This window comes from Salvelinus sp. IW2-2015, linkage group LG17 (assembly GCF_002910315.2).
Source record: "Salvelinus sp. IW2-2015 linkage group LG17, ASM291031v2, whole genome shotgun sequence".
Lineage (NCBI taxonomy): Eukaryota > Metazoa > Chordata > Actinopteri > Salmoniformes > Salmonidae > Salvelinus > Salvelinus sp. IW2-2015.
In genome coordinates this window covers 41,567,502-41,578,979 of record NC_036857.1, presented here as the reverse complement: position 1 = coordinate 41,578,979, position 11,478 = coordinate 41,567,502, and the positions used below count along the sequence as shown (strand labels likewise).

General features: G+C 40.2%; 1 long non-coding RNA gene across 1 annotated transcript; it reads right to left on the bottom strand.

The window, feature by feature from the left end:
- Positions 1–1,989: 1,989 nt before the first annotated feature.
- On the bottom strand, positions 1,990–5,630 carry LOC139029069 (uncharacterized). The gene is made up of 2 exons (XR_011481342.1): positions 5,241–5,630; positions 1,990–4,647 (listed from the first exon to the last, which is right to left on the bottom strand). It is a non-coding gene; the product is annotated as an uncharacterized lncRNA (long non-coding RNA).
- Between the last annotated feature and the right edge of the window lie 5,848 nt (positions 5,631–11,478).

Sequence of the window (11,478 nt, the reverse complement as noted above, 5' to 3'; positions counted from 1 at the left end):
AGATTGGCAAAATCATGAGAAAATGTGAGATATGAAGATGTTGACTTCTACGAGGCTGCCACCCCGTTTCACCGGTTGGTGTGGTGTTCTTCGGGCTGCAAGCCCCCCCCCCCCCCCCCCCCCCTTTTCCTCCAAATATAACGATGGTCATTAAGACAATCAACAACATTACCCGAAAAAGTACGATCTTTGTCCCCATGTGCAGCTGCAAAACCGTAGTCTGGCTTTTTGTATGGCGGTTTGGAGCAGTGGCTATAGGACTCGTTTTACTGTGGATATAGATACTTTGTACCTGTTTCCTCCAGCATCTTCACACAGGTCCTTTGCTGTTGTTCTGGGAATTGATTTGCACTTTTGCGACACAAGTACGTTCATCTCTAGGAGACAGAACGCGTCTCCTTCCTGAGTGCTATGACTGCTGGCGTGGTCCCATGGTGTTTATACTTGCTTACTATTGTTCTGTACAGATGGGCATGGTACCTTCAGGCTTTTGGGAAATTGCTCCCAAGTATGAACCAGACTTGTGAGGTCTACATTTTTTTTTTCTGGAGGTCTTGGCTGATTTCTTATGATTTTTCCCATAATGTCAAGAGAGGCACTGAGTTTGATGGGAGCCTGTGAAATACATCCACAGGTACACCCTTCTAAAGCCATGACATCATTTTCTGGAATTTTCCAAGCTGTTTAAAGGCACAGTCAACTTAGTGTATGTAAACTTCTGGCCCACTGGATTTGTGATTCAGTGAATTATAAGTGAAATAATCTGTCTGTAAACAATTGTTGGAAAAATGACTTGTGTCATGCACAAAGTAGATGTCCTAACCGACTTTCCAAAACTATAGTTTGTTAACAACAAATTTGCGGAGTGGTTGAAAAAAACGAGTTTTAATGACTCCAACCTAAGTGTATGTAAACTTCCGACTTCAACAGTACCTGTTTAGATAAATACAAGACAATTCAGACAGCAACATTAACATGATATTCTTATGGAGTCCCAGTTATCATTTTCAGATGGAACTGTTAGCATGCGTAGTGTGCCTGTGATGGCCAAAACAGCACAGCTTGGAATCAGCTTGTCCAATCAGCTTCCAGGATCCAAACATCCAGTTTTATAACAGACGCTAAGTACCACACACGGACATTYTGTGGTCATATGTTCCAATGAACACATTTAGCACAAAATAGATATGGCACAACTGAAATGGACAAGCACCACATGGTAAAAAATGTACTTTCTCTCCTTTGTAATATGTACACGTTTAGGCTGCAGTAACACACCTCTTTGCTGTTGTAGTCTTCACTGTGGAAGTGTCTGTTGTGCTTATCTTGAAAAACCTGCCRAAGTCAAACTGCTAGGTCATCCCCAACTGAGACCGAGAGTCTACAGAAAGTTTACATCAGCTAGATCATAAACAAAGACGATTTTTTTTATATTTCTGTGATAATATTGCTTGTTTTTGTTGTGGTACAGGATTATATAACATTTTATGAGACTCCTTCCAATGGGTCAACAATATTCTGGGTCTACAAAGTAACTAAAGAAAATGTGTGTGCATGCTTCATTAAGCTTATAGTTGTTACAGGAACATTCATAATAAAAATATATGCACTGGGATATGTTTTTGGAAATATCATTTTCATTGTATACTCAGAGGATTCTATACCGCAGTTAACTGCCCAAAGCCTTGCACCCACATTTCCTCTCCGTGAGGGTCAATGGGAAACGACTTGATGGGGGGGGAAATCGATCGCCTTGACAGATTACACAAGTCATATGTCTTATGCAATTATCCAACAAAAGCCTCATTTTTACCTGGTGCTAACCAGTGGTGGAAAAAGTTCCCAATTGTCATACTTCAGTAAAAGCAAAACCTAGTAAAATACTACTTGAGTAAAAGTCTAAAAGTATTTGATTTTAAATATACTTAAGTATCAAAAGTTAAAGTATAAATCATTTCAAATTCCTTATATTAAGCAAACCAGACGGCACCATTTTCTTGTTTTTTATTTATTGACGGATAGCCAGGGGCACACTCCAGCACTCAGATATCATATAAAAACCAATAATGTGTGCTTAGTGAGTCTGCCAGATCAGAGGCATTAGGGATGACCAGGGATGTTCTCTTGATAAGTATGTGAATTTGACAATTTTCCTGTCATGCTTAACGTTCYAAATGTAATGAGTTCTTTTGGGTGTCAGGGAAAATGTACGGAGTAAAAAGTACATCATTTTCTTTAGGAATGTAATGAAGTAAACGTAAAAGTTGTAAAAATACAGTATAAATAGTAAAGTAAAGATACCCAAAATCTTTACACCACTGGTTCCAACATGAATTCTTTGTCCTAAACGTATACACATTCTGATTATGCACACAATGTAGCCGTTGCATCTACACATGGTATTAAAACCTGTCTCTTATCCATCCACAGTGTCCTCATTCTYACCAGATATCCTGGCCCCTCCAGAGGTGGTCAGGAAGATCTAATCACAATCAGAAAACAATGCGTCTTTGAATTTTCAACACGTGTCAAAAAATGTGGGCACAATCAGAATGTGGAAAAGATCAGGACAAAGGGCGTAGGTTAGAACCCAGTATAAACAGGCTACAATGGGGTTAATTTAAGCTTGATTAATTGGGTAAATACATGGCTCCTACATCAAGCAAAAAAATACAATATGATTATGGGTTATCAACAACTATCTCATTTACTTATTTTCCCCCTTAAGCATAAATCAAGTCGTAAATCTATCAGATTTCAAAATGAACCCAAAAKAGTAAAGCAAAACTGAAAATAATTACGGCGACAATTCATTTSAGAATGTGGGATTCAGTCGATGAGAAACCAGAAAAAATGAAAAGGTATCCCAAAGTTCTCAGGGATACCCACATCTTTTCTGTCCTTTCTTTCACTTCTGCAACAGTGGGGTCGCCTTTTAGAGGTTAACTGAAAATATTGATAAAGACAATGAAAACATACGGCCAAATTCAGTCTACTTTCTCACACAGTATTATCAGAAACATTATCAGACCTCAGGYTAAGACCCAGATGTAGACAGTTCGAAGTAACAAAATGTATTACAATAACAGGTGGCAGGAAAACGACAGGGCAGACAGAGGTCAGTAATCCAGAGCAGAGTCCGAAAYGTACAGAACGGCAGGCGGGCTCAGGGTCAGGGTAGGCAGAAGTCAGTAATCCAGGGCAGTGTCACAAGGTACAGAACAGCAGCCAGGGTCAGGGCAGGCAAAATGGGTCAAAAGCGGGAAAACTAGAAAACAGGGACTAGAGAGAAAAATGCTGTACGGGAAAAACGCTGGTAGGCTTGACGAGACAAAACGAACTGGCAACAGACAAACAGAAAACACAGGTCTAAATACACAGGGGATAATGGGGCAGATGGGGTTTTACCTGGAAGGGGGTGGAGACAAGCACAAAGACAGGTGAAACAGATCAGGGTGTGACAAACATGCTATTTGGCCATTCCAAATATAGCATATATGTAATGGTGATTCTAATTCCACAAGTTTAATAGTTGTTAATGAACTAYTAAATAGTTCATCCGTTTTGAACCCTTATGTCATTAAATGATGACCTGTCATGTAACAAATTATAATATTTATAAAACATACAGTATGTAGTGTAAATGTTCCTGTCCCTTCATGTTTATGTAATAGACTCAGACTGATTGCTTACAGCTGGTTTAAGAAATCTATGAGGAAAAAGGCCCATTGCAGTACATCTCATCTGTGAAGCTATTCACAGATATGACCTGACATTTAGTGCATGTTGCACTAAAGGATGTACTGCTTTCATAACCCACCTACCTGACCCCCTCTCTTCCGCCTCTCTTCCCCTCTCCCGTGTGATGCCTACTCCCAATTCACACTGGCCGCTCAAAATCCCAATCACTGTCTCTGTCAATCTCTCGCTCTCCCTTGACATACATGGACCAATAAATCAAATCGAATCAAATTGTATTGGTCACATACACATGGTCAGCAGATGTTAATGCGAGTGTAGCGAAATGCTTGTGCTTCTAGTTCCGACAATGCAGTAATATCTAACAGTAATCTAACAAATTCACAATGACTACCTTATACACACACAATGTACGGGGATGGAATGAGAATATGTACATATAAATATGTGGATGTGCAATGGCCGTGCGGCATAGGCTWGATGCAAGGTATAAAATACAGTATATTCATATGAGATGAGTAATGTAGGATATGTAAACATTATTAAAGTGCCATTATTTAAAGTGACTAGTGATACCTTTATTAAGTGGCCAGTGATTTGAGTCTATATGTTGGCAGCAGCCTCTATGTTAGTGATGGCTGTTTAACAATCTGATGACCTTGAGATAGAAGCTGTTCTTCAGTCTCTAGGTCCCAGCTTTTATGCACCTGTACTGACCTACCTTCTGGATGGTGGCGGGGTGAACAGGCAGTGGCTCGGGTGGTTGTTGTCCTTGATGCTCTTTTTGGCCTTCCCGTGACATCGGGTGCTGCAGGTAGTTTGTCCCCGGTGATGCGTTGTGCAGACCGCACTACCCTCTGGAGAGCCTTGCGGTTGAGGGCGGTGCAGTTGCTGCGGTGCAGTTGCTCCCAAGAGGATTGTCTTCGATTATAGTCACAGCCATGTAAACTAGAAACCATATATCCTCAGGCTACATTTATTGTACCCCACCCAATATACCCAGGCAGGTCTCTTTAGTTCAGTATTTGATCTGTAAACATGCATGTGCACCTAAGAAAGGATAGCTCCCTTTATGTAGCAGCCATACCGCGCAGTGAGAATCATTACTCGCGTAGCTAATTTGTCCAGCAGCTAGTGGGGCTAGCAAGCTAGCTAGGCTTGATACGGGGGTAAAAGCTCACTGGTAGCCTATCATTTCTCATCTGGTGCCTCACTTAGCCCCCCCACCACACACACACACACACACACACGCGCGTAGCTAATTTGTCCAGCAGCCAGTGGGTCTATCTAGTTAGTTGTCGATAGCATGAATCTGTAACAATAAATCTGTATAAACAGGGGCTAATACGACAATTACATTTCAAGCATGCTAACTAACTCACTTGCACAGCCATCATACATATCAAAAGCACATCACAGGAATCCCCCAATATCTAACAGGTACCGTAAACATATACCTTATACACCAGGAAATGTACATAGTGAACTCGTACACGTTGTAAATATGAAAAAAGATGACAGTATTTCAAAACGTGACTTACCTCTTGCATAGAATTATCAMACTGGGGAGAATTTASATTCACYATCTCCCCCTAATAGAGTGCTGTGTTGAAGTCACCACGCCGCCATCWTGGCACTCCCCCACTAATGTAAAAAAAAATATTTTGCAAGATATTAGAAATGCATTTATTAATGTCTACATTCGTTTTTGCCACATMWATTCTGTTACAGACACCTTATTGCACACGTTTASATTATATTATGTGAGCTAAACATAAAATCAAAATGAAAAAATATGTTWWAAAAAATCCTTAAAGTATAATTTTTTGAGATTAGTAATGTTACTGTCCCCACTACAACAAGAAAATACTTAAATACACGTAATTTTGCCCTTGACACATTTAATTGAAACACTATAGAATTCCTTTCATTCCTTTGCTGGACTGCTCCTACTGGGGACTTCCAATACAGTCAACCAGTGGCGTCAAAGCCTCTCAATAGCCAATACATAGCATCAGCAATCCAGGGTTCATGTACATCATTCATCCCACTGGCTGGGCATTCCTTTCTTTTTAAAATCAGAACGCAAGAGAGTTACTGATCACATCTGTTACATATACACATACAGTACAGTCAGTACATGTATRCACACTGGACGAAAATGGTCCATATATCTTTACATMACACGTTTTTGATATTCTAGAGCATACAGACCATTTCCAATACATATTTTGAGTTTTGTGGATATGAACCATATCCTGACAAATTCTGAATCACACATGGACCTTTACTATGGACTCATACAAAATCCTGAGATATGTGACATCCTATTTTCTCTCTTCATGTTGGCAAGTATTGAGTGTATACATCTGCACATTCAAGATATGAAGCTATATTGATTACAGATGTGCTTCTTTTGGCTGAGGTCCATATCTGGATCTTCATATGCTTTTTGATACGCTGACAATAAGGATGATTTCTGATGCATTTCTGAGTTTTCAGCAGTGGAGCGATGGGTAACGACGCTTCGTGGGTGACCGTTGTTGATGTGTGCAGAAGGTCTCTGGTTCGCGCCCGTGTCGGGGCGAGGGGACGGTACTGAAGTTATACTGTTACACATGCACAAATCATTTTTGGAATCCCTATATGTTACATGGTATGGCCGGATAATGACTCATTAGATATCCTGAGATAGGCCTATGTGGACATCTTATTTTCTCTATATGATGACAAATACTGACAGTAGTACTACATAGTATATTTTCTCAGCGCGTACAATGCATATGCTCTTGACTGAGGTCCATATTTGGATCTTGATATGCATTTTGGGCAATTTCTGATGCTTATTTGAGTTTTGAGGACATGCTCAATAATTAGACAAATATTAAATCCATATCATTATTTCAGACACTAGTTATCATTTTTGGATAAAGGTGTGCGCAAACCGTAGCTAGCTAACAAATAATGAAAACATTTTAGGGGAAAAAAATTCTCCCCTATCAAGCCTCAAGGTGAAAGCTAACGTTTTAAAACATTTAGGCATATTTTGTATGACTGGTTAATATAAAATAGCTAGCTTGCTTGTTCCAGTTAGTTTCCTCATCATAAATGAAGCAGGTAGATTATAATTATGTGATTTTACAATGTTTTCTTGCAAAATCAACAACATTTAGATTCCTGATTTTTGCAATGACAGTTTGGAGTGGATCACAGACCAACACTACCACCACGTTGGGTCTGGACTGTGAGGGACCTCCGATGACGACCCAATCTGCACCAATCGCATATAACAAACAGGGCAGGCAGGTTTTTATTTTATTATTATTATTGTTTTATTTAACTAGGCCAGTCAGTTAAGAACAAATTGTTATTTACAATGATGGCCTACCCCAGACAAACCCTCCCCTAAACCGGACGATGCTGGGCCAATTGTGCGCCGCCCTATGGGACTCCAGATCACGGCTGGTTGTGATACAGCCCGGGATCTAACCCGGGTCTGTAGTGACGCGATACAGTGCCTTAGACCGCTGCACCACTCGGTCCCGGGCTGAGGGTGAGGGTGTYAAACATTTATTTTCCGTTGACCTACGTTTGCAACTGTACAGAAAACATGTGTTGTGATTGGAGCTCTGGATTTGCTATGCTGCATTTTTTTTTTACAGAAATAGCAGAGATGTGCTTTGGAAATAGCAATTTGTTTGAAATACGACAATGTTTGCCTTTCAGTGCCTTGTATAGCCTACTACTGAATATGGTGCAAATGTATGATCAGTGCCTTCAGAAACTATTCATACCACTTGACTTATTCCACATTTTGTTGGGTTACAGCCTGAATTCAAAATTGYTTCAATCAACAACAACAAAATTCACCTTTCTACAATACTCCATAATGACAAAGTGAAAACACGTTTTTAGAKATTTCTGCACATTTTTTWAAATGAAATTCAGCAACATCTCATTTACATAAGTATTCACACCCCTGAGTCAATACTTTGTAGAAGCACTTTAAGGAGCGATTATAGAGGAGTCTTTCTGGGTAAGTCTATAAGTGCTTTCCACACCTGGATTCTGCAACATTTGCCCATTTTTATTTTCAAATGTCTTCAAGCTCTATCAAATTGGTTGTTGATCATTGCTAGACAWCAATTTTCAGGTCTTGCCATAGATTTTCAAGTAGATTTAAGTCAAAGCTGTACCTCGGCCACTCAGGAACATTCACTGTCTTCTTGGTAAGCAAATCCAGTGTAGATTTGGCCTTGTGTTTTAGGTTATTGTCTTGCTGAACGGTGAATATATCTCCCAGTGTCTGGTGGAAACCAGACTGAACTAGTTTTTTCCCTAGTATTTTGCCTGTGCTTAGCTCCAGTCCGTTAATATTGTATCCTGAAAAACTCCCCAGTRCTTAACGGGTACAACCATACCCATAACATGATGCAGCCACCACTATGCTTGAAAATATGGAGAGTGGTACGCAGCAATGTGTTGWAGTGGATTTGCTCCAAACATAACACTTTGTATTCAGAACAAAAAGTGAATTTGCCACATTTGTTTGCAGTATTACTTTAGTCGGGCAATAAGGTTGCATGTTTGGGTATTTTTATCTGTACAGGCTTCCTTCTTTTCACTGTCAATTTGGTTAGTATTGGTGGAGTATCTACAATGTTGTTGATCATCCTCAGTTTTCTCCAATTACAGCCATTAAACTCTGTAACTTTTAAAGTCACCATTGGCCTCATGGTAAATCCCTGAGCGGTTTCCCTTCCTCACGGCAACTGAGTTAGAAAGACAGCTGTATCTTGTAGTGTACTAGGTGTATTGATACACCATCCAAAGTGTAATTAATAACTGCACCATACTCAAAAAGATATTCAATGTGCTGCTTTTTTTACCCATTTCCAGTAGATGCCCTTCTTTTTGAGGCATTGGAAAACCTCCCTGGTCTGTGGTTGAGTCTGTTTTGAAATCATTGCTCAACTGAGGGACCTTACAGATAATTTGTATGTGCGGTATACAGATGAGGTAGTCATTAAAACAATTATGTTTTAACATTATTATTGCACACAGTGAGTCCATGCAACTATGTTACCTGTTAAGCACATTTTACTTCTGAACATTAGACGGGCCATTTAGACAGAGGTTGAATACTTATTGACTCAACACATTTCAGCTTCATGTTTATGAATTTTCAAACATCAACAAACATAATTCCACTTTGACATTATGGGGTATTGTGTGTAGGCCAGTGACAAAAATCTCAATTTATCCATTTAAATTCAGCGTGTACACAACAACATGTGGAAAAAGTCAAGGGGTGTGAATATATACAGTGGGGAGAAACAGTATTTGATACACTGCCGATTTTGACAGGTTTTCCTACTTACAAACATGTAGAGGTCTGTAATTTATCATAGGTACATCTCAACTATGAGAGACGGAATCTAAAACAAAAATCCAGAAAATCACATTGTATGATTTTTAAGTAATTAATTTGCATTTTATTGCCATGACATAAGTATTTGATACATCAGAAAACAGAACTTAATATTTTGGTACAGAAACCTTTGTTGCAATTACAGAGATCATACTTTCTGTAGTTCTGACTAGGTTTGCACACACTGCAGCAGGATTTTGGCCCACTCTCCCTACAGATCTTCTCCAGATCCTTCAGGTTTCGGGGCTGTCGCTGGGCAATACGGACTTTCAGCTCCCTCCACAAGATTTTTCTATTGGTGTTGTCAGGTCTGGAGACTGCTAGGCCACTCCAGGACTTGAGTGCTTCTTACGGACGCACTTAGTTGCCATGCTGTGTGCTTCGTGTCGTTGTCATGCTGGAAGACCCAGCCACGACCATCTTCAATCTCTTTACTGAGCGAAGGAGGTTGTTGGCCAAGATCTCGCGATACATGGCCCATCCATCCTCCCCTCAATACGGTGCAGTCGCTCTGTCCCCTTTGCAAAAGCATCCCAAGAATGATGTTCCACCTCCATGCTTCACGTTGTGGGATGGTGTTCTGGGGTTGTACTCATACTTCTTCTCCAAACACGGCGAGTGGAGTTAGACCAAAAAGCTCTATTTTTGTCTCATCAACCCAAATGACCTTCTCCATCCTCCTGGATTCCAGATGTCATTGGCAAACTTCAGACAGGCCTGGACATGCACTGGCTTAAGCAGGGGACCTTGCGTGCGCTAGGATTTTAATCCATGACGGCGTAGTGTGTTACTAATGGTTTTCTTTGAGACTGTGGTCCCAGCTCTCTTCAGGTCATTGACCAGGTCCTGCGTGTAGTTCTGGGCTGATCCCTCACCTTCCTCATGATCATTGATGCCCCACGAGGTGAAATCTTGCATGGAGCCCCAGACCGAGGTGATTGACCGTCATCTTGAACTTCTTCCATTTTCTAAAATTGCGCCAACAGTTGTTTCCTTCTCACCAAGCTGCTTGCCTAGTCCTGTAGCCCATCCCAGCCTTGTGCAGGTCTACACTTTATCCCTGATGTCCTTACACAGCTCTCTGGTCTTGGCCATTGTGGAGAGGTTGGAATCTGTTTGATGTGTGTGGACAGGTGTATACAGGTAACGAGTTCAAACAGGTGCAGTTAATACAGGTAATGAGTGGAAAAACAGGAGGGCTTCTCTAAAGAAAACTAACAAGGTCTGTGAAAGCGGAATTCTTACTGATTGGTAAGTGATCAAAATACTTATGTCATGCATAAAATGCAAATTAATTATTTAAAAATCATACAATGGTGATTTTCTGGAGTTTTGTTTTAGATTCCGTCTCTCACAGTTGAAGGTGTACCTATGAAAAAATTACAGACCTCTACATGCTTTAAGTAGAAAAACCTGCAAAATCGGCAGTGTATCAAATACTTGTTCTCCCACTGTATGTAAGAAGCAGTGATTTCGGCACTTGAAACGTAAAATACATACCGTGTAAGGATATCTATTGAAATGATGCATCTGTYTCTTTACAGATACTAAAATGATCATGTAATGACTACAGATATGATACTTAGATATCTCAGCATGTTGACACATACCCCTTCTGGAGTTAAAATATTCTACCAATATGTAAGCGGGTGCACGAGCATCAGGTTGGAACTTATCTCACCCCAGATATCTCCCTGGACTGATACGGTAGCGCAGATTTCTGAGGTCCGGATTGGATGCATGTAGAAACTGTCCCATTACAGAGAATATCCTAGCCCCGTACATGAAATTATGTACATGTGTATCTGGAGCATGTCTACTCCTTGTATCTAATAAAATGTCAGATATCCAGAAATGTATAGATACAGTAAATATATTCCCTGGTATTGACTATATTTATTCAGTGCCACGCACACTACACACACACACACAGCCCAGGGCTACAAACATTCATTATACCATGCCATGTCATCCATGGGTTTGCCRCAAAATTACATGGCCTGCAGTGTTTTACCTGACTTAGCAAACTGGTAGTATCTGTTAGTATCAAAGTCACCTTGTGGGTCAGTAAAAATAGGGTAATAATAAGTGAGCTGACTTTTAGTGTTTAGTTATTCATAATTTCATTATGTTGTTAACCTGTAGGTATATTTATACAGAATAGGAGTGTGTATAGCAGTACACACACACACACACACAAACACACAAATACTTGTTAGCTGGTACATCGGTAAACTGTTAAAAAGTGAATCAATCTGTGGAAATGGGTCAGAGAATCCACCTGATACAARTGCATTCACACACACAGGAGAACAGGGGATAACGTGCCCCTTATACAAGTTGACTGG